Source organism: Bos taurus, chromosome X, assembly GCF_002263795.3.
Source record: "Bos taurus isolate L1 Dominette 01449 registration number 42190680 breed Hereford chromosome X, ARS-UCD2.0, whole genome shotgun sequence".
NCBI lineage: Eukaryota > Metazoa > Chordata > Mammalia > Artiodactyla > Bovidae > Bos > Bos taurus.
In genome coordinates this window covers 44996249-45019366 of record NC_037357.1, presented here as the reverse complement: position 1 = coordinate 45019366, position 23118 = coordinate 44996249, and positions in this window count along the sequence as shown.

Genomic DNA, 23118 nt, shown 5'->3' with positions numbered 1-23118 from the left:
CAGTGACAACCGAAATTTTCTTTGAAGTTTGATAGGCTGATTCTAACTTTTAAGAGGTAGAGAAAATAAGCTAGAAGAGTTGAGAAATTTTGAAAAACTAACAAAGATAGAAAGAGTGGTAGTCTAAGGCCATACCACACTGAACGTACCTGATCTTGTCTGATCTCAGAAGCTTGGCAGGGTCAGGCCTTGTTAGTACTTGAATGGGAGAAGAAGTGGTAATGTTACCATGGATTGGGAATGGAGGGAGTGAGAGAGAAGGAGAAGAAATGGGGGAAGATGAGAAATAAAGAAAGGCTACCAACTACCAACTAGAACAATTCCTGTGATGTACTGTAAAATAAGCTTGTAGAATATGAAAGTGAAATTTGCTCAGTCATATGTCCAGCTCTTTTCAAATTATCCAGGCCTGAATACTAGAGTAGCTAACCTTTTCCTTTTCCAAGGGGTATCCCCAACACAGGGATAGAACCCAGGTCTCCTGCATTGCAGGTGGATTCATTACCAGCTGAGCCACAAGGGAAGCCCCAATATATCTATATCTATATATAGATATACATATAATTTCTACCTTTAATACTATTGCAAATATATTAACTTTGAAAATGCATATGAAAAAGGACTAGAAGAAAACCTGGCTAAAAACATATCATTGACCTGGTTAAGTGATGGGATTATGGACTATTTTTGTTTTGGAATGCAAGCTTTTTAATCTGTTTTTTCAGTAATGTGCAGAAATATAAATATGATCTAAAACATTAACAAAAATCTTATTTTCTTAATTTTTAATATTGTCTCATCTTCTTCCTTCACAAAGTTGCCTATGGCAATTCAGATGTCATTGATTATTGCTCCTTTAGGGCGATGTTTTACTTTCCGGAAGCTAAGAGGCTTTTTTTTTTTTTTTTTTCCACTTATTCTGACATTTCACAACAGTGTGTCTTGGTGTGGGTCTTTATCCATATATTGAGCTTGACAACTGATGGGCTTCTTAAATCTGAGAACTCATGTCTTTCTTTAGTTCTGGGAAATTTTCTTCTATGATAGATTTGTCTGTTCTCCTTCCTATTTGCTTTTTAAAAACTTTTATTTTTCTCTGGCACTGATGATAGACAAATGCTAAAATATCCAGATTTTATTTTATATTTAGAAATCCATGTTTTTTATGGGAGAGGTGCTAGTAACTAGATACCCAGATAACCACAATGGTGTGATCACTCACCTAGAGCCTGACATTCTGGAATGTGAAGTCAAGTAGGCCTTAGGAAGCATCACCACAAAGCTAGTGGAGGTGATGAAATTCCAGTTGAGCTATTTCAAATCCTAAAAGATGATCCTGTGAAAGAGCTGCCAGCAAATTTGGAAAACTCCGCAGTGTCCACAGGACTGGAAAAGGTCAGTTTTCATTCCAATCCCAAAGAAAGGCAATGCCAAAAAATGTTCAAACTACCACAGAATTGCACTCATCTCACACGCTAGCAAAGTAATGCTCAAAATTCTCCAAGCTAGGCTTCAACAGTATGTGAACCATGAAATTCCAGATATTCAAGTTGGATTTAGAAAAGGCGGAGGAACCAGAGATCAAATTGCCAACATCCGTTGGATCATTGAAAAAAAAGAGAGTTCCAGAAAACATCTATTCTCTTTATTGACTACGCCAAAGCCTTTGACCTTGTGGATCACCACAAACTGTGGAAAATTCTTAAAGAGATGAGAATACCAGACCACCTTACCTGCCTCCTGAGAAATCTGTATGCAGGTCAGGAAGCAACAGTTAGAACTGGACATGGAACAACAGACTGGTTCCAAATAGGAAAAGGAGTACATCAAGGCTGTATATTGTCACCCTGCTTATTTAGCTTATATGCAGAGTACATGATGAGAAATGCTGAGCTGGATGAAGTACAAACTGGAATCAAGATTGCCAGGAGAAATATCAATAACCTCAGATATGCAGATGACACCACCCCTATGGCAGAACGTGAAAGACTAAAGAGCCACTTGATCAAAGTGAAAGAGGAGAGTGAAAGAGTTGGTTTAAAACTCAACATTCAGCAAACTAAGTAATGGCATCTGGTCCCATTACTTCTTGGCAAATAGATGGGGAAACAATGGAAACAGTGACAGATTTTATTTTTTGGGGCTCCAAAATCACTGCAGATGGTGATTGCAGCCATGAAATTAAAAGACGCTTGCTTCTTGGAAGAAAAGTTGTGACCAACCTAGACAGCATATTAAAAACAGTGATGTTACTTTGTCAACAAAGATCCATCTAGTCAAAGCTCTGGTTTTTTCCAGTAGTCATGTATGGGTGTGAGAGTCAGACCATAAAGAAAGCTGAGCGCTGAAGAATTGATGCTTTTGAACTGTGGTATTGGAGAAGACTCTTGAGAGTCCCTTGCACTGCAAAGAGATCCAACCAGTCTATCCTAAAGGAAATCAGTCCTGAATATTCATTGGAAGGACTGATGCTGAAGCTGAAACTCCAATACTTTGGCCACCTGATGCAAAGAACTGACATATTTGAAAAGACCCTAGTGCTCAGAAAGATTGAAGGTGGGAAGAGAAAGGGACAACAGAGGATGAGATAGTTGGATCCATCACCGACTCGATGGACATGAGTTTGAGTAAGCTCCGGGAGTTCGTGATGGACAGGGAGGCCTGGTGTGCTGCAGTCCATGGTGTCACAAAGAGTTGGACATGACTAAGTGACTGAAGTGAACTGAACTGAAGTGACTAGAAGGAGGAAGTCTAAAGAAGGCTTCTGGGATATTATTAAAATTCTGTTTTTTTTTTTTTGGCTGTGCCACATGGCTGTGTCATTTCAGTTCCCAGGGATTAAACCCAGGTCATAGCAGTGAAATCCTGGAATCCTAATCTCTAGGTTACCAGAGGACTCCCAGTTCTGATTCTGCATTTGTTCAATTTGTATAAATTCTTAAACATTAGATGTCTAATATATATACTTATTTCAAGAAATATTTTTTTAAAATAATAACTTCAAGGTTTTTATTGGCCTGAACAACTGGAAATATGAAACTGACATCCATTGAGATGAGGAAGGCTGGTAGAGTAGCTTGAGGGAGAAGCCCAGGAGTTCAGGTTTGAACATGCTGAATTTGAATTGTCTCTCAGATATAGAGGAAGAGATGCCCATTATTGTGTTTAATTTTCCTGATAAATCCTCTTTGTGTATTTGGTCTGCCATAACAAAATACCACAGGTTAGGGGGCTTATAAACAACAGAAATTTCTCACAGTTTTGGAGGCTGGAAGTCGAAGATCAGGGTGCCAGCATGGTTGGGTGAGGGCCCTCTTCTGAGTCTCAGACTGCCAACTTCTTGCTGTATCCTCATGCAGTGGAAGGAGCTATGGAGCCTCTTTTATAAGGACACTAATTCCATTCATGAGAGTTTTCACCCTCATGACCTAAGCACATCCCAGAAGCCTCACCTATTAGGATTAGGATTTCAACATATGAATTTGTGGCACACGAACATTCAAGTCAAGTAAGATGAGGACTGAGAATTAACTACTGGATTAACACTTTTGTTGCTGCTGCTGCTAAGTCACTTCAGTCGTGTCTGACTCTGTGCGACCCCATAGAGGGCAGCCCACCAGGCTTCCCCGTCCCTGGGATTCTCCAGGCAAGAACACTGGAGTGGGTTGCCATTTCCTTCTCCAATGCATGAAAGTGAAAAGTCAAAGTGAAGTCGCTCAGTCATGTCCGACTCTTAGCGACCCCATGGACTACAGGCTACCAGGCTCCTCCATCTATGGGATTTTCCAGGCAAAAGTACTGGAGTGGGTTGCCATTGCCTTTTCTGAACACTTTTGTTAGGTAGTTAGAATAGGAAAAAGGAGTCCAGAATGGTGGTGGCTAAAAGACAAGGAAGGGAAAAGCCCACAAAAATAGAACAAAGGAAGGTCCTAGGACCGGAGTGAGGACCTCAGGTAGAACAAACAACACTCCTAGCTAGCCCAATTTACACAGGGCAGGCCCAGGGGGGAGGAGAAAAAACATAAAAAGAGGAGTCAAAGGGCCAGGGGTCTCTCTCTCTTCTCTTCCCTTCTTTTGGGTCAGCATGCCCTCACGCCTCAAGGATGTATTTTCTTAAATAAAACTGGGTGTAACACGGAGCTGTGACACTGATCTGTCCAAGAGCTGTAATGCTGATCTGTTCGAGAGCTGAGACATGGTCTGTCTGAGGGCTTTAACGTCTGTTGCTTCAAATTTTCGTTGTGATGAGACAGAACCAAGGAAATTACATGCTCCCACAACAACTTTGGAGTTCGTTAGTCACCTCCATGAGAGCACTGTTGGTGGCATTAATGGAAGGGCTAGAATCTGATTAGAGTGGTCTAAGGGCATCAAGGAAAGGAAATGGAGATAGGATGCATAGGCAACTTTTTTGTTGGCTGGTCCAAGATCATGATAGAGGCATTACGGTGGGGTCAAAATTTCTCACTGCTTCTTCTGTAGGGCTCACCTATCATCATTTTGGTTGCTCCATGGTCTCAGCCATCTCTGTGTTAGAAGCACTTCAAAAAGTCTCCTCACTTTTCAGGAGCTCTTCCTCCTCTGTGCCTTTGGACTGTGACTTATCTTTCTTTCTTTCTTTCCTTCCTTCCTTTTGTTCCTTGCTTGCTTTTTTTCTCTCCCTCCCTTCTTCCCTTCCTTTTTATTCTTTAATTTGATCCCACCTGATTTCTACCTTTGAGGCATTTCTTTTTGCAGTCCTCAAGAACACCTGCTTTTATTTCCCAGCATATCATACCAATTCAAATTATTTGCTCCACTTTTTGAAGCCTGTTTCCTTACCTATAAAATGTGCCAAGGAATGACTGCTTAGTTCATGGATTTATGATGTTGCAGGGAGGAAGCCAATTCTGATTCCATGTTGGAAACTGTTTCTTTGACTTGCTTTCATTATTATAATCATACACAATGGCTTGCCTAGAGGACCCTGCCCCCTGCTTGACTGTAAACCAAAATGCCTTTGTTCAGCTCAAGGTGAGATAGTTTGTCCCTGTCCACCTGTGAATAGAAGAGATTAACACACCCCTTCCGAAGGCTGGACATAACCTTGGAGATGTTTTGCAAGATTGGAGACCCTTTCACTTTACTTCCCCACTGCCTCTCCCTCTCTCTTCTGCCTTTTGACTTTAGTTCCTCATTGCTTCATTCCCTTCTTTCTCTCTGATCTATGAAAGAACCTGGAGTCTAGACCCCAATAAGGTGGTTATTTTAAGGCTCTAGCCTGCCATTTTCTTGATCTGCCGCAATTAATGTCTCTTCCTTGCCTCAATATCTCATTTCTCGGATTCATTGGCCTGTCATGTGGCAAGCAGAGTGAGCTTGGACTCTGTAACAATGATGGTCAAATGAGATTATAGAAAGGAAAGTGCTTGGTAAATTGCATACTCTATAAAAATGTTGATTTTCCATTAGCTCTTACTTTTTTAAGAGTGATTCATATCATGCTTTGGATATATGGACTCTCTTCTTTTTAACTGTGATTGTTTTCATTGAGTTTAGATGGCTCACATTTTAGTGGTGACCTACTAGAAATCTCCAGTTGTGGTTTACAGGATTATGGGAACAAGGACCAAGGATGTTTCTGATCCCAAGTTGTTTTCTGCCACAAGACTCGCTGAGTTGAAAACAATGGACCTCCTCATTACCCCTTTTATAAATATTTACAAGGCTCTTCTCCCACTCTCTCCCCTAAGGGCAACAATTAAGCCTTACTTATTGTGGTAGCCTCTGCCTGGCAAAACATGTCACATAGTAGGAACTTATTTCATGCTTATTTTTTAAACACTTGATTGTACTATAGCAGCATTTTTAAATTTTGTCTGTATTGACTCTAGGGATATTATTAGTGTGATAAAAAATTTGGCTTAAAAATATTCCAACAAGATTTACTGGCATGTTCATAGTGCCTATGGTGTGGGTATTTGTTTTAGGCAGAAAAATTGCCTTATTAGGACTAAATTCAGCATGATTGTCCACAGTTGAAATACTAATTATAACTTAAGGAGCTGAAAAAGCTGTACTTATTGAAAGCTGCTATTTGTTAATATTTTCTTTAACGTCACAGTAACCTTGAAAGTCTCACATTTGTTTAAGTGCAGAATTGGAGTGAATATCCTGATCTGACTCCAAAACCAGTGTAACCAAGTAGGACCCTATGGGTCCTTCCTGGGATGGTCCTCCTCCCATATCCTTGGCTTTAGCTCCTCTCTGAAGTATGTAGCTAATAGTAGTTGATGGACATTTCCTGAGTTGTTTTACAGATGCTAAAACCTAGTTAAGTGGAAGACTTAACTACTTGATGACCAGAAGCATGTACCCCCAGACCTACTGGAGCCTGAGGATCCATAATATTAACCCCTGTGACACCACCCTGTTACCTCACCATCAACCAATCAGAGAATCACAATTGAGCTGAACATGAGCTGAACACTCACCCCAAGACCCACCCCCTCTCATATGGTGGTGGGTCTTTAAAATGCTTTCCTGAAATCCACTGGGGAGTTAGGTTGTTTTGGGCACTAGCTGCCCTGGACTCCTTGCCTGGTGCCCTGCTATAAACGTTGCACTTTTCTTCACCACAACCTGCTGTCTGTAGACTGACTTTACTACATGTGGACTAGTGGACCCAGGTTTGGTCTCATAACACCACAGCGTTTAACTCTTCTGCCTCTCATTTGTTTCAAGCCAAGTAGGTAAGGAATATCAGCTGGCAACAGCCTCATAAAATTTCAGTTTTCTGTTTTGGGAGTATAGTATTTACCTTATTTTTGCTCCATTTATCAACTTTTTTTCCCCTGGGGGTTAGTGATAAAAGCAGTTCTTAATTCTCTTATTCTGCATCAGGCTGACTTGCTTTACTTGCTTTTTTCCTTTTTCTTTCCTTCTTTCTTTGTTATTCAAACTCACACTGCAGCTCTGAAAGATCTCACCAGTTTTAATCCTTAATTTTTCCACAGAAAGAAGAGAAATGCCTCCCCCGCCACACACAGAACTATATCTAATTTTAGCATTGTTTATGAAATGGCTTTGAAAGTATGTTTTCATATTGTTGTTAGTCTCTGTGTAGCCCTTGGGGCCTAAGCAACCATTGAGGTTAAATGTTAATATATTTAGAGAGCGAAAAGGACCTGATCTAGAAAATGCAACAATATTTATTGCATGCCTACTATGTGTCAGCATAATTACAGGCCCTGGAGAAACTCAGCAATGAAAAAGAATACTGATTCAATGGCAATGAAACATGCATTTTAAAATTCCTCTATAGATGATGCAATTTTTCCTTGAAACAGGTTAAATACATTTGTGGGTTTAATATTTGCAGTACGATAACTTTATTGTAAATGAGTAAAACTCAAGAGTAATATTACTTGCCCATTTTTTTTTTCTTTTTTGGTTGTCTCAAACCATTGGATAAGTATACATTTGTATCTTAGCCTTTTGATAGTAACCATTAATTTAAAGCAAGCAGTTTGGGGCACTGAATGCTTCCACTTCAATGAGGACTTATGCTAGAAGCTTTCTCTACATTTTTCTGGAGTTATGTGCTATTTGCCATAAAAAGGAGACTATAATGTTTATCATATGTTAGTGAGATATAAGATCTTAAAGTGGAGGAAACTGCTTTGGCAGGAATTTTGATAATTTCACAGTAAGAGTAAATACAGCTTATCTGGGGGGCAGGGATTTAAAATTCCTGAGCAAATTTTATAGCAAAGGAAATCATAAATAAGATGAAAAGACAACCATCAGAATGGAAGGAAATATTTGCAAGCAAAGCAACCAACAAGGATTAATCTCTAAAATACACAGACAGCTCATGCAGCTCAATATCAAAAGAACAAACAACCCAATCAAAACACGGGCAGAAGACTCATGTTAAATAGACATTTCTCCAAAGAAGACATATAGATGGCCAACAAACACGAAAAGATGCTTGACATTGCTCATTATTAAAGAAATGCAATTCAAAACTACAATGAGATATCACCTCACACTGGTATAGCTGGTGTGGCCATGATCAGAAAATCTACAAATAATACATTCTAGAGAAAGTGTGGGGAAAAGAGAGCTCTCTCTCACTGTTGGTGGGAATGTAAGTTGGTGCAGCCACTGTGGAAAACAAGTATGTAGGTTCCTCAAAAAGCTAAAAATAGAACTACCATATGACCCAGCAATCCCATTATTGGGCATTTACCCAGAGAAAACCATAATTCAAAAAGACACATGCTCCCCAGTGTTCATTGCAGCACTATTTACAATAGCCAGGACATGGAAGCAACTTAGATGTCCATCAACAGAGGAATAAAGAAAGAAGATGTGATATATACATATATATATGTGTGTGTGTGTATGTATAAATATATATATATATATATAGGAATATTATTCAGCCATAAAAAGAAAGAAATTATGCCATTTACAGAAATGTGGATGTATCTAGAGAGTGTCATTCAAAGTGAAGTAAGTCAGAAAGAGAAAAACATATATTGTATAGTATCACTTATATGTGGAATCTAGAAAAATTGGTATAGATGAACTTATTTTCAAGGCAGGGATAGAGACACAAATGTATGCAAACCAAGGTGGGAAAAGAAGGTGGGATGAATTAGGAGGTTGGGATTGGCATATATACACTTCTATGTATAAAATAGATAACTAATGAGAGTCTAACTATATAACACAGTTATAACTCAGTTATATAACTCTGTTCTATCCAATTCCAACTTATATTCCTAGTCAATGCCCTGCTTCCATTGAACATTTGATTATAGACTCATTCTGATTGTATTTGTTAGCTGATTCTTGTATGCTGACTTCACATCAATTTCAAAACTCCTAGCAACAGGGTAGGTGTCTTCAAATTTAAAACTCTAAAAAAAATAAAAATTATTTTATTGAATATAGTTGTTTTACCACGTTGTGTTAGTTTCTGCTGTACAACAAAGTGATTAGTATATATATATATATATATATATATATATATATGATTCAGTGGGTACAGAATCTACCTGCAAAGCAGGAGACACAGGCAGACATGGATTTGATATATATACGTTCATCTGTTTATGGACATGTGTGTGTGTGCATGCTCAGTCGCTTCAGTCGTGTCTGACTCTTTGTGACCCTATGGACTGTAGCCTGCCAAGCTCCTCTGTCCATGGGATTCTCCAGGCAAGAATACTGGAGTGGGTTGTCATGCTTTGCTCCAGGGAATTTTCCTGACCCAGGAATCGAATCCATGTCTGCCTGTGTCTACTGCTTTGCAGGAAGATTCTCTACCCACTGAGCCAATTTTTAGATAAGGAAATGGCAACCCACTCCAGTATTCTTGCCTGAAATATCCCATCATGAAGGAGCCTGGTGGGCTACAGTCCATAGGGTCGCAAAGAGTTGGACACAACTGAGCAACTTCACTTTCACTTTCTTTTAAACTTTAGCTTCCCCTTCAACGCATACCACATAGTAGGAATTCAAATGTTACTTTTGGATTCATTCATTTAGTCAAGGTGTGGGGACTAATATTAGTGTGGTACCACGGAATGAAAGCTCTACCATTTACCAGCTATAGGACCTTAAGCTTTTCACAATCTCTCTTCTTTAAACCAAAGATGCCTAAATTAATTTTTTTTTCAAATTCCTTTCAATTCTATGATCTGGTGATCCAAAGGAGTGAATAAGAGTTCTCTGTATTTCTAATTTCCCATCTGTGTCTTATAGTTACTGAATGTTGTCCCATCCTCTGGGATTTATATTTATGGCTCTTCTTGATGGTATATAACAAAATGATTTAAAAAAGAGAAAAGAACTTGAATACAATGTAGTATGTTCAGTAGAAAATTAATAAATGAATAAAAAGACTGATTTTTTTATAGTTTATTGTTTTTCCAGGTACAGTTACCAATGGTTTCAAAACATATCTCTCAAAGAATAACAAGCCCTTTTCTCTTTTATGCTTTCCCTTACACATTTGCTTTATTTTTAGCTGACAAGTGGATATGTGTGTTATAGACCAAATTTCCTTAAGCTGTTCTTCTTTTTAACATGTGCAATTTTTCTAATCACATTTATTTGTGAGAGCAAGACTGTGTGTACTGATAGGAAAGACAACAGAGTCAGCTAATTTTTGGAATAATTAGACCAGGCATGAAAATAAAGTATTGGTCTATGTGTGTAGGGCCTTAGAAGAAATCAGTCTCAGAATAATATGTATATCAGTCTTAAGATGAGTAAAATTCTTAATCTAATTAGAAAAAAATCCTAATAAGAAATGATAGACAATCTGTCTCACCTTCCTACCTCATAGAGTTGTTGCAAAAACTTAATAAGACTCAGCACATTAATATTAGTTGACCATGAAGAACACCACAGACCTGTTTCCTTACCACTAATGCCCACTCACAGAAAGGGGCATACTCTTCAGGACATTTGTGAGACTTTAATTGCCATTGGTGAAGACTCCCAAATCTGCATTCCAATCTTGTTTCCTACCTTAATTTCCAATTTTATATTTTCCATCTGTCTATCAGGACTCACCTATATGAAAATGAATCCCACCATCACTACTAAGTCAATAGTGAAAGTGAAAGTCGCTCAGTCATGTCTGACATTTTGTGATCCCGTGAACTATACAGTCAATTGAATTTTCCAGGCCACAGTACTGGAGTGGGTAGCCTTTCCCTTCTCCAGGGGATCTTCCCAACCCAGGGATCAAACTGAGGTCTCCCACATTGCAGGCAGATTCTTTACCAGCTGAGCCACAAGGGAAGCCCAAGAATACTGGAGTGGGTAGCCTATTCCTTCTCCAGCAGATCTTCCTGATCCAGGAATCCAACTGGTGTCTCCTGCATTGCAGGCGGATTTTTTTTTTTTAACCCACTGAGCTATAAGGGAAGACACAAAAGTGATAGTCAATAGAATCATAGACAAAGTGATCAATTTTTTCCTACCCTAATTGTTTTTCTTCTGAAACTTCCTAATTTTTCTCCAAGTCAATTTTTTCCAGTGCAAACCAGAAAAGGAAAGCTATCTTAGGCTTTGCCCAGGGTGATCTAAACCTCCAAGTTGGAACAACATCTAGAAATAAAGTAGTTAGGGTCTGGGAAGTTGGAGAGGTGAGGCAGGAAAGGAGCTGAAGACAGGTTTGGAAATAAGGATTCAAAGGCAAGGAGCACAGTGGAATTGAAGGTCAGTTCAGGAACTAATTACACAAATTTGGTTCATCTGTTTCCCTCTCCTTACGTGGTTCAAGCACCTTTTAGAATTTTATTTTTAAAAGGACCAGAGAGCATAATAAAATTTCAGTTAATATAAAATTTGTTTTTGAAATCTCAAAGCCTTGAAGCCATATTGGAATCTCCAGCCCATTAATATTCTACCAATTAAAATAGTTGGGAAGATCCGCTGGAGAAGGGAATGGCAAACCACTCCAGCAGTCTTGCCTGGAGAATCCCATGGACAAAAGAGCCTGGTGGGCTATAGTTCAAAGGGTTGCAAAGAGTAGGACACTGAGCGACTATACACACACACACACACACACACACACACACACACACACACACACACACACACATGGTACTTGACAAATGCTTGCTAGAATGAATAGATGAAAACCCTGTTGATGTTTTCTTCCCTAGGACATCTGTATTCACCATTTCTACCCCATTCCCAGGGTAAAACTAGCGCCAAATCTCCCCTTTAGTACTTACATTCCTCCAAAATTTATTTCCAAATTTATCTTTCCCTATCAACACCTTCCGGAGAAGGCAATGGCACCCCGCTCCAGTACTCTTGCCTGGAAAATCCCATGGATGGAGGAGCCTGGTAGGCTGCAGTCCATCGGGTCGCTAAGAGTCAGACGCGACTGAGCGACTTCACGTTCACTTTTCACTTTCATGCACTGGAGAAGGAAATGGCAAGCCACTCCAGTGTTCTTGCCTGGAGAATCCCAGGGACAGGGATTAAAACATAACTGCTTTATGTTAAGCAGTCTCCATTCATTGTCTCCTGGTCATGCTCATTCTTTGTTTCTTAACTCTTCCTTGTACATACCCTCTCCCTTCATTTCAACTTAATCCAGTATACTTTAAGACCCAGCTCAAGTCCTATCACCATCTTCATAAATTTCAGTGAAGATGAATCTCATCTATTTAAAAAGCTCTATCACAACTCCTGCTGTATTGGCATTTAATCATTTTTTCTCCTTGATGGTGTATGTGTCTTGACTTCCTAGAGTGTGTGTGTGTGTGTTTTGTGTGTTACCCACAATGTTTAGCAAAAAAGCTTATTGAATGAATGATTCATGTTGAGTACAGAAACAGAAAAAGGGGGGTGATAATGAAATAATATTAACCTCTTTCACTTTATTATTCAAGAGATCAGCAAAACACCTTAAAGATTGACAATATCCTTGACATCTCAATTTTATAATAATAACACAATGTATACAAAGGTGATACACAGATATATGCAAAGGTTACTATATGTATCATCTTTATAATATGCAATTGTATATAAAAGAGGAAGGAATTTTCTAAAATAAGAATTTAATAGTGGTAACCAATTCAAAATAAAAACCTTTTTTCTTAGAAACATTTGAGAATTTGGAAAGGGATTTATGCTTTTTGATTTTAGAATGAATCTATTAGGCTTCTAATAAAAGATAAAACGACACCCAAAACAAGTATTTTTTAATAAAGTTCTAGCCAATGAACTTCTAATGAGATAACTCCTGCTTTACTTCTTTCAAAACTTGAAATAAAATCACTGCTATTAAATGCAGATTTTGAGGGCAGTGATCTAATTGCCCCAACATATCCCAAGGAACAATTTAAAACTTTGATAGCTAAAATCTTGGAAGAAACAATCAAGTCTTTGAAGGCACGAAATGTTTTGAGGCTATTACTGGTAAGCGAGGTAAAAATAGATGAAACTTATAAATATTATTCTTTGGATAGTTAAATCTTAAGCAGAGAGAAACTTTAAATTAGAAAAATGTTATCTGAGCATTTTTGAAGTAGAGACTGGTCTATTGGTCTGAGGACTATAAAATAATACTAAATTAGTTCATTCTGAATAAAATACTAATCTTGAACCACTTCATGAAATTGACATGCTTGCCTTTAATAGCTCTTTTTCTTTTTTTTCTTTCTCATTTTTTTCTGCTTAACATTTCATAAATGTCATAATACACATTGAGTCATGATGCCTCCCCTGTATTTCTGAAATCATTATCTTGGATATTACTGAACAATTTCCAACATTTGAAATGCTGACATCGATTGATAAACTTATTCATAATACATGCTTATTACTGATTTAATTACTTTTGGGTTAAATGAAGAAGCATTTTAAGTGGTGTGCTCTGGTATAGTTCAATTATTGAAAGCAAATCAAATAAGAAATACATTTCAAAAAAGAAATATGATAAGTGGATATCATTTCTGTAAGAAAGTTTATTTTTAAATGAAGAATATTTATAAATTAATGGCACACAGAAATGATGAATTCCTTGTCATTTGTCTTTAAATATCAGCATCATCAAATATTAAGTACCTGTAAATATCTACTCCAATTGATCTCATTCTTTTCTTTGACCTTTATACATAGTTGGATGTTTCCTTAAAGAGCTAAATACCTGTTCAGTCCTGCTGCTTTGCTGGCTAACTGATTTCTTCCTGTTGTTAAGTCATTTGTTCCCCAAACCCTTTTCCCTCTAGGATTTAACCTCTCTTCTCAAAAGTACCTGTATGTGTCACAGCCTATCATACTAACGCTGTCTGTGAGACTTGGCAGTAAAACAAGGCTGCAGCTTTCAAAGCAGCTCCAAGTATAATACAGGCAGCTCGCATCGGGAGATGATGTAAGATGAAATTTCAGGGCTGTGATGAAGAGGTCTTCAAATCTAAATAGCTTCTGCAAGGCAAATGGTTCTGTGTTTCTCAGGTAATTGTAATCCCTGAAATCAAAACACCTCTCAATGTGTGCAATGACACGGTTATCTAATGTTTTAAATGATTTCCTGAGCATCCGAGTTGAGAAGAATGGCAGGTTTAGATTTGTTTGAAATTCATAATATTTGTCATTCAGCCTCTGAACCAGTTTGTTCTGATCATTTGGAATGGGGCTATACAGATGGCAACCCACTGGAATGCCTTTTTTTTCCCCCAGAGAGAGACTGCTGTCCTAGAATTATAGCAGCATATTAAAGGAAAAAATTACACCCTTTAAAAATAAATTTTCCAGGCCCCATGGGATGTTATCTTGGGAAAACTTGATACTTTATTAAAAAAACAGGAAGAGCTCATACACAACAATATCTCATGTCAGTTAAGTGCTTAGAGTAGAAGTTTCCTTTGGTAAATCTTTTATGTTTCTAGTTGGAATTTTAAATTTATTTTGCTTAAATATTTCAAGTCAGATTAAATTAGGTAATTAATGAAAGCAATTCTGAGATGTTTTTCCAACAATAAATAGATATTTTGATTTTGAGGACTACAATGCCAAAAATATGGATCTTCCCTAAACAATGTTTGTTTAGCATTAGTGAGGAAAAAAAGAAAAGAAAAGAAATTGAACTGAGGAGTTAATGTCTTTTAAAAAAGTTGTCTGTGGGTTACTATTGCTTCATTCTTTAATGTTGGTGCTTAACCTATTTTAATAAAGATTTCAGGTTTTTTAATTGAATTAGACTGGCCAGAAATTTTCGAAACCCAAATGAACTTTTTGGCCAATCCAGTAAAATAGATAATGGAATACAAAGCATGCTAATTTGTTATTCAGTTTACCCACATATACGGGGAACCCAACTGTGCAAGTCTAAAGAGCCAGGTCAGTACTGATGACATGTTGGCAGCATCTCTGAAGCACAGGCAGAGAACATTAGAAATGATTAGAAATGCATGAGAGCCTTTCCTCTTGTGCTCTTTTCTCTCAAGGTACTACCTGTGCTATTTTGTAGTTGTTGGTTAATGGGCAAGCCTCTTGCATAAACTGTGTGCTTTGTGAAGGTAAGGATCCTGCTTTTCTTTTTCCCTTTTAAAAAAGTTGAAGTGTAATGGATTTACAACGTTAAATTTAAGGATCTTGTTTTTCATCCTCATTAATCCCCTCAGTTAGCACAGTGACTACCATAATATTAGGGGTTGAAATAGGTCTGCCAATTGAACACCTTGTGTTATAAAGTCCATGAGAACAGTGATTCTGTTGACTTCACTTTTACGTCTTGAACACCACTAGGTGCTTCTCGGCTAAAAGAATGTGAAATATGTGAAAACAAACCATTATATTTTGTGAACAACTCTTATATACAACATCTTATTTCAGCCTTTCATAAGCTTCATGGACTAGTAGGTAGGGCAGTTTATTATTATTTCCATTTTCTAGATAGGGAGACAAAGATCCAGAGTGATGAATTAACTTACTAAAATTAACTCAAACTTATAACTGTTTAGTGAAAACAAGGTAAAGGAGCTCATATGTCTGTTAGTAATTGCCCTTAAGAACAGTTCCTGAGGTATGACTCTCATTCAGGGGTCTTTGTGAGCACTGGGTTTGAAGGACCAGACAACCCATCTCAGCAGTTGCTAGAGAAAACTTCCAGGATCAGATTTTTCAAAGACATAGTACAACTGTGGCTTCAAAGTGAGGTGGTGCTGCTGGAGAAAACTCTCAGGCACATCCAGATTCGGTCAGCTTTGACCCTTTACCTGTTCCCTGACGCCTGGGCCCTCTGTGAGCACCTGCCAGTCATCCGGCAGCTTGCCACCAGCGGTCAGTTTCTCCTCATCATACCCAACATCGTGGTGAACATATTGTATATCCTGAGAAGGGAGGACAAGCGGGCTTCAGCAGCCATCACCTTCCTAGAGGGGGAGCTGAAGAGAGGGAACCAGTACCTTCTCTGCCAGTCCTGTGTGTCTGTGATGTTGGTGAGACCCAGGATGACCAGGCCAGACTCTGATGCCTGGGACCTCTATAACATGCTTGACATCTGCAGAGGTCTGCTGGACTCATCCTGGCTAGGGACCCCCGACCACAGGAATATGATCACCATCCTCACGGGCATCTGTTTAGACAACCCTAGGAATCTCTCATACCCCCTGCAGCTGGTGCTGGGGACGGCAACTGAAGCTGGTGTGGAAGTCAAGAATGTCCTGCGCTTCTACAGGAAGTGGAAGATGGTCAGCTGACGTGGTCATATCTCCCTACTTCTCCCTCAGCACTTACACATCAAGCTCAGTCTGTTCACCTCTCTTGTTCGCACCTAATGTTAAAAGTAGCTGTTGTGTAAACTCATATCTGTACCTACCTACCTATGGGTAGAGTCTCAGTGGACCATCTCCCAGAGGCCTTCATGTTTCCTTCTTTGTTGTCTTGACTTGATATCACATTCTCTGTCTGAAAAATATCTCTGGATTAAACTAACTCAGTATTTGGTGTTTTTGTGGTAAAGCAGCAACTTAAGGAGGCATTTCTGCGTTCCTGCTCAGCTGGTGGAACTGTAATTTGTTTTGCTCTGTTTTTTTTTTTTTTGCTTTGCTCTGCTTTGTAACATGAAACTTTTTAATGCTATTTTATTGTAATGGATCATGCCTACTATGTAAGGTAGACTTGGCCATCTGTGAAAGCTCAATAAATGGAAAGTTAAAATTAAAAAAAAAAAAAAAAGAATAGGTCTTGAGCTCACAGACATAGAAAACAAACTTATGGCCAAAGGGGAAAGAGGAGGGGCGGGAAAGATAGATTAGAAGTTTGGGGTTAACATGTTACTGAGTCCAAACTCCCTCTGCTCACCTCACGACAGGCCAATGAATCCGAGAGACGGGGTGTTGAGGCAAGAAAGAGACTTTAATCGGGGAACCAGCAGACCTAGAAGATGGCAGGCTAACGCCTCAAAGTAACCATCTTGTTGGGGCGTGGATGTCAGATTCTTTATGTATCAGAGATGGGGGGAGATGAAGAAACAAAGTGAAAATACCATTTAATTGCTGCAAATATCTCCTAGAATGACAAGCCTCTGGCAGAGGGATGTGTTAGTTTCACTTCTGTACAGTCATTTCACGGGTAGTGTGAAATGCAACATCTGCTGTCATGTCAACAAACAAAGATGTCACATCTATCTGTGATTCCAGCCTCACCAAATGTGAATTTCTGGGCTGCACAGGTAAGCAGCATTCAAATGCTTGTATCTTTCCTTTTCTCCTTTGCTTTTCACTTCTCTTCTTTTCACAGCTATTTGTGAGGCCTCCCCAGACAGCCATTTTGCTTTTTTTGCATTTCTTTTAAATGGAGACAGTCTTGATCCCTGTCTCCTGTACAATGTCATGAACCTCTGTCCATAGTTCATCAGGCACTCTATATATCAGATCTAGTCCCCAAAATCTATTTCTCACTTCCACTGTATTATCATAAGGGATTTGATTTAGGTCATACCTGAATGGTCTACTGGTTTTCCCTACTTTCTTCAATTTAAGTCTGAATTTGGCAATAAGGAGTTCATGATCCGAGCCACAATTGGCTCCCAGTCTTGTTTTTGCTGCCTGCATAGAGCTTCTCCATCTTTGGCTGTAAAGAATATAATCAATCTGATTTTGGTGTTGACCATCTGGTGATGTCCATGTGTAGAGTCTTCTCTACACATGTGTTGTTGGAAGAGGGTGTTTGCTATGACCAGTGCATTTTCCTGGCAAAACTCTATTAGTCTTCGCCCTGCTTCATTCTGTATCCCAAGGCCAAATTTACCTGTTACCCCAGGTATTTCTTGACTTCCTACTTTTGCATTCCAGTCCCCTATAATGAAAAGGACATCTTTTCTTGGTGTTAGTTCCAAAAGGTCTTGTAGGTCTTCATAGAACCATTCAACTTCAGCTTCTTCAGCATTACTGGTTGGGGCATAGGCTTGGATTACTGTGGTATTGAATGGTTTGCCTTGGAAACAGGGATCATTCTGTCATTTTTGAGATTGCATCCATGTACTGCATTTTGGACTCTTTTGTTTTCCATGATGGTTACTCCATTTCTTCTGAGGGATTCCTGCCTGCAGTAGTAGATATAATGGTCATCTGAGTTAAATTCACTCTTTTCAGTCCATTTTAGTTTGCTGATTCCTAGAATGTCGACGTTCACTCTTGCCATCTCCTGTTTGACCACTTCCAATTTGCCTTGATTCATGAACCTAACATTCCAGGTTCCTATGCAATATTGCTCTTTACAGCATCGGACCTTGCTTCCATCACCAGTCATATCCACAGCTGGGTATTGTTTTTGCTTTGGCTCCATCCTTTCATTCTTTCTGGAGTTATTTCTCCACTGATCTCCAGTAGCATACTGGGCACCTACCAAGGAGAGATAAGAACGCCTTCCTCAGTGATCAGTGCAAAGAAATAGAGGAAAAGAACAGAATGGGAAAGACTAGCGATCTCTTCAAGAAAATTAGAGATACCAAGGGAACATTTCATGCAAAGATGGGCTCAATAAAGGACAGAAATGGTATGGACCTAACAGAAGCAGAAGATATTAAGAAGAGATGGCAAGAACACACAGAAGAACTGTGCAAAAAAGATCTTCATGACCCAGATAATCACGATGATGTGATCACTGACCTAGAGGCAGACATCCTGGAATGTGAAGTCAAGTGGGCCTCAGAAAGCATCACTACGAACAAAGCTAGTGGAGGTGATAGAATTCCAGTTGAGCTATTCCAAATCCTCAAAGATGATGCTGTGAAAGTGCTACACTCAATATGCCAGCAAATTTGGAAAACGCAGCAGTGGCCACAAGACTGGAAAAGGTCAGTTTTCATTCCAATCCCAAAGAAAGGCAATGGCAAAGAATGCTCAAACTACTGCACAATTGCACTTATCTCACACGCTAGTAAAGTAATGCTCAAAATTCTCCAAGCCAGGCTTCAGCAATATGTTAACCTTGAACTTCCAGATATTCAAGCTGATTTTAGAAAAGGCAGAGGAACCAGAGATCAAATGGCCAACATCCGCTGGATCATGGAAAAAGCAAGAGAGTTCCAGAAAAACATCTATTTCTGCTTTATTGACTATGCCAAAGCCTTTGACCGTGTGGATCACAAAAAACTGTGGAAAATTCTGACCTGCCTCTTGAGAAACCTATATGCAGGTCAAGAAGCAACAGTTAGAACTGGACATGGAACAACAGACTGGTTCCAAATAGGAAAAGGAGTACGTCAAGGCAGTATATTATCACCCTGCTTATTTAATTTCTATGCAGACTACATCATGAGAAACGCTGGACTGGAAGAAGCACAAGCTGGAATCAAGATTGCTGGGAGAAATATCAATAACCTCAGATATGCAAATGACACCACCCTTATGGCAGAAAGTGAAGAGGAACTCAAAAGCCTCTTGATAAAGGTGAAAGTCGAGAGTGAAAAAGTTGGCTTAAAGCTCAACATTCAGAAAACGAAGATCATGGCATCCGGTCCCATCACTTCATGGGAAATAGATGGGGAAACAGTGGAAACAGTGTCAGACTTCATTTTTCTGGGCTCCAAAATCACTGCAGATGGTGATTGCAGCCATGAAATTAAAAGACGCTTACTCCTTGGAAGGAAAGTTATGACCAACCTAGATAGCATATTCAAAATCAAAGACATTACTTTGCTAACAAAGGTCCATCTAGTCAAGGCTATGGTTTTTCCAGTGGTCATGTATGGATGTGAGAGTTGGACTGTGAAGAAAGCTGCGTGCCAAAGAACTGATGCTTTTGAACTGTAGTGTTGGAGAAGACTCCTGAGAGACCCTTGGACTGCAAGGAGATCCAACCAGTCCATTCTGAAGATCAGCCCTGGGTGTCTTTGGAAGGAATGATGCTAAAGCTGAAACTCCAGTACTTTGGCCACCTCATGCAAAGAGTTGACTCATTGCAAAAGACTCTGATGCTGGGAGGGATTGGGGGCAAGAGGAGAAGGGGACGACAGAGGATGAGATGGCTGGATGGCATCACGGACTTGATGGACGTGAGTCTGACTGAACTCCAGGAGTTGGTGATGGACAGGGAGGCCTGGTGTGCTGCGATTCATGGAGTTGCAAAGAGTCGGACACGACTGAGCGGCTGAACTGAACTATATAAAATAGATCAGCAAGGTCCTACTGTATAGCATAGGGAACCTATATTCAATGTCTTGTAATAATCTATTATGAAAAGAATCTGAAAAACAATATATAGCTGAATCACTTTGCTGTACACCTGAAGCTAACATAAAATTGTAAATCAATGCCACTTAAAAAATAGAAAAAACAGGTCTTGAGCTAGTCTGCTCTGACTTCTAAACAGAGAAAAGAATGTTGCTGTGATTGCATATGTGTATTGGCAAGTACTTATTCCTCAGAGAGATTTGTGTGTGTGTGTGTGCGTGGTGTGTTTGGTGACATTTTTTCAGCTACTTCAAAGATATGAGAACTGATTAATTATACATCATCTAGTGTTTAAAAAATCTCTTTTACATAATCTTTGTAGTGTGCCAACTAATATAAACAAGGTACTTGATTCAGTTCTCTGAACCCAGGGCCTTAAGGTGGCAGAATACTTCCCATAACTTTTCCAGTCATAACTTTTGGTGCAGTGCCTAACAGCAGGAAATCTAAATGGCAGTGTGATCATAGAACTGATACTCTGGGGTTGCAAAACTATTCCAGTAAGTTTGATTTTAAAAATTAGTGTCAGAACTTTCTGGAAACATATTTTAGCTCATGTTAAACTCTGAGTATTTTCAGAAAAGCAAAGTTTGGGGAAGATAACATAAAATAACTGTTTCCATTTATTGCTAAAGGATTCTAAAGTATACATCTCCTTAAGTAGTCTATGCTCTGCTTCATCCTCACTTGTAATGGCCTTCCAATAGTACAGTAACTTGATGTTGTCATTTAAAGTGGAAATCCTTTGATGTGCAGAAGCTTTTAAGGTTAATTAGGTCCCATTTGTTTATTTTTGCTTTTATTTCCAGTATTCTGGGAGGTGGGTCATAGAGGATCCTGCTGTGATGTATGTCAGAGAGTGTTTTGCCTATGTTCTCCTCTAGGAGTTTTATAGTTTCTGGTCTTATGTTTAGATCTTTAATCCATTTTGAGTTTATTTTTGTGTATGGTGTTAGAAAGTGTTCTAGTTTCATTCTTTTACAAGTGGTTGACCAGATTTCCCAGCACCACTTGTTAAAGAGATTGTCTTTAATCCATTGTATATTCTTGTCTCCTTTGTCAAAGATAAGGTGTCCATATGTGTGTGGATTTATCTCTGGGCTTTCTATTTTGTTCCATTGATCTATATTTCTGTCTTTGTGCCAGTACCATACTGTCTTGATAACTGTACCTTAAAAGCTTCTGCACATCAAAGGAAAGTATCAGCAAGGTGAAAAGACAGCCTTCAGAATGGGAGAAAATAATAGCAAATGAAGCAACTGACAAACAACCAATCTCAAAAATATACAAGCAACTCCTGCAGCTCAACTCCAGAAAAATAAATGACCCAATCAAAAAATGGGCCAAAGAACTAAATAGACATTTCTCCAAAGAAGACATACAGATGCCTAACAAACACATGAAAAGATGCTCAACATCACTCATTATCAGAGAAATGCAAATCAAGACCACTATGAGGTACCATTTCACACCAGTCAGAATGGCTGCGATCCAAAAGTCTACAAATAATAAATGTTGGAGAGGGTGTGGAGAAAAGGGAACCCTCTTACACTGTTGGTGGGAATGCAAACTAGTACAGCCACTATGGAGAACAGTGTGGAGATTCCTTAAAAAACTGGAAATAGAACTGCCTTATGATCCAGCAATCCCACTGCTGGGCATACACACTGAGGAAACCAGAAGGGAAAGAGACACATGTACCCCAATGTTCATTGCAGCACTGTTTATCATAGCCAGGACATGGAAGCAACCTAGATGTCCATCAGCAGATGAATGGATAAGAAAGCTATGGTACATATACACAATGGAGTATTACTCAGCCATTAAAAAGAATACATTTCAATCAGTTCTAATGAGGTGGATGAAACTGGAGCCTATTATACAGAGTGAAGTAAGCCAGAAGGAAAAACACCAATACAGTATACTAACGCATATATATGGAATTTAGAAAGGTGATAACAGTAACCCTGTGTATGAGACAGCAAAAGAGACACTGATGTATAGAACAGTCTTATGGACTCTGTGGGAGAGGGAGAGGGTGGGAAGATTTGGGAGAATGGCATTGAAACATGTAAAATATCATGTATGAAACGAGATGCCAGTCCAGGTTCGATGCACGATACTGGATGCTTGGGGCTGGTGCACTGGGACGACCCAGAGGGATGGTATGGGGAGGGAGGAGGGAGGAGGGTTCAGGATGGGGAGCACATGTATACCTGTGATGGATTCATTTTGATATTTGGCAAACTAATACAATTATGTAAAGTTTAAAAATAAAATAAAATTTAAAAAAAATAAACAAACAAAAAAAAAAGCGGAAATCCACTCTAATCAAATTTTATGTTGCTATGCCAGTGTTTGATAAACTCCATACATTTGTGCCTGCTGCTCTTTTCTATTGATTAAAAATCTCTTAGCAGGTCACATGATCTTATCTTATTCAGCAATCAAAAAGCATGTGGGTCATTGCCCATGTGAGGGAGGAAAGAGAAATGGGTGTGATGACCTGTTAAATTTAGTGAACTTTAGAGGATCCAGTAGGTCGAAATATTTTCCTATCTTCTGAGTTCTTTCCTTTGAATAGATTTCAAATGTTTTACCATGAGGATTATTAAAGATGCTCTTTATTTCAGAGTCTTCCTAAGATCTTCCTCACGCTGAATACAACTCTTGGAGTCTTAAACCTATCTTGCTTTTCTAGGAATCAATCTCTTTATGGAGGATGGGAGGTCGAAGTTTAATGACTGTTTCCTTCTTCCTTCCCTTCATTCTTCCAGCCATCTTTCCTTCTTTCCTTCCTTCCTCCTTTTCTTTCTTTATCAGAAGCAGCACTAGCCAGTCTCCTCTAATAGAACATAAAATCCCCACAGGCCTGTCCTAGCAACTTTTGCTTTTGTGGGCCTCTTTAGCCATA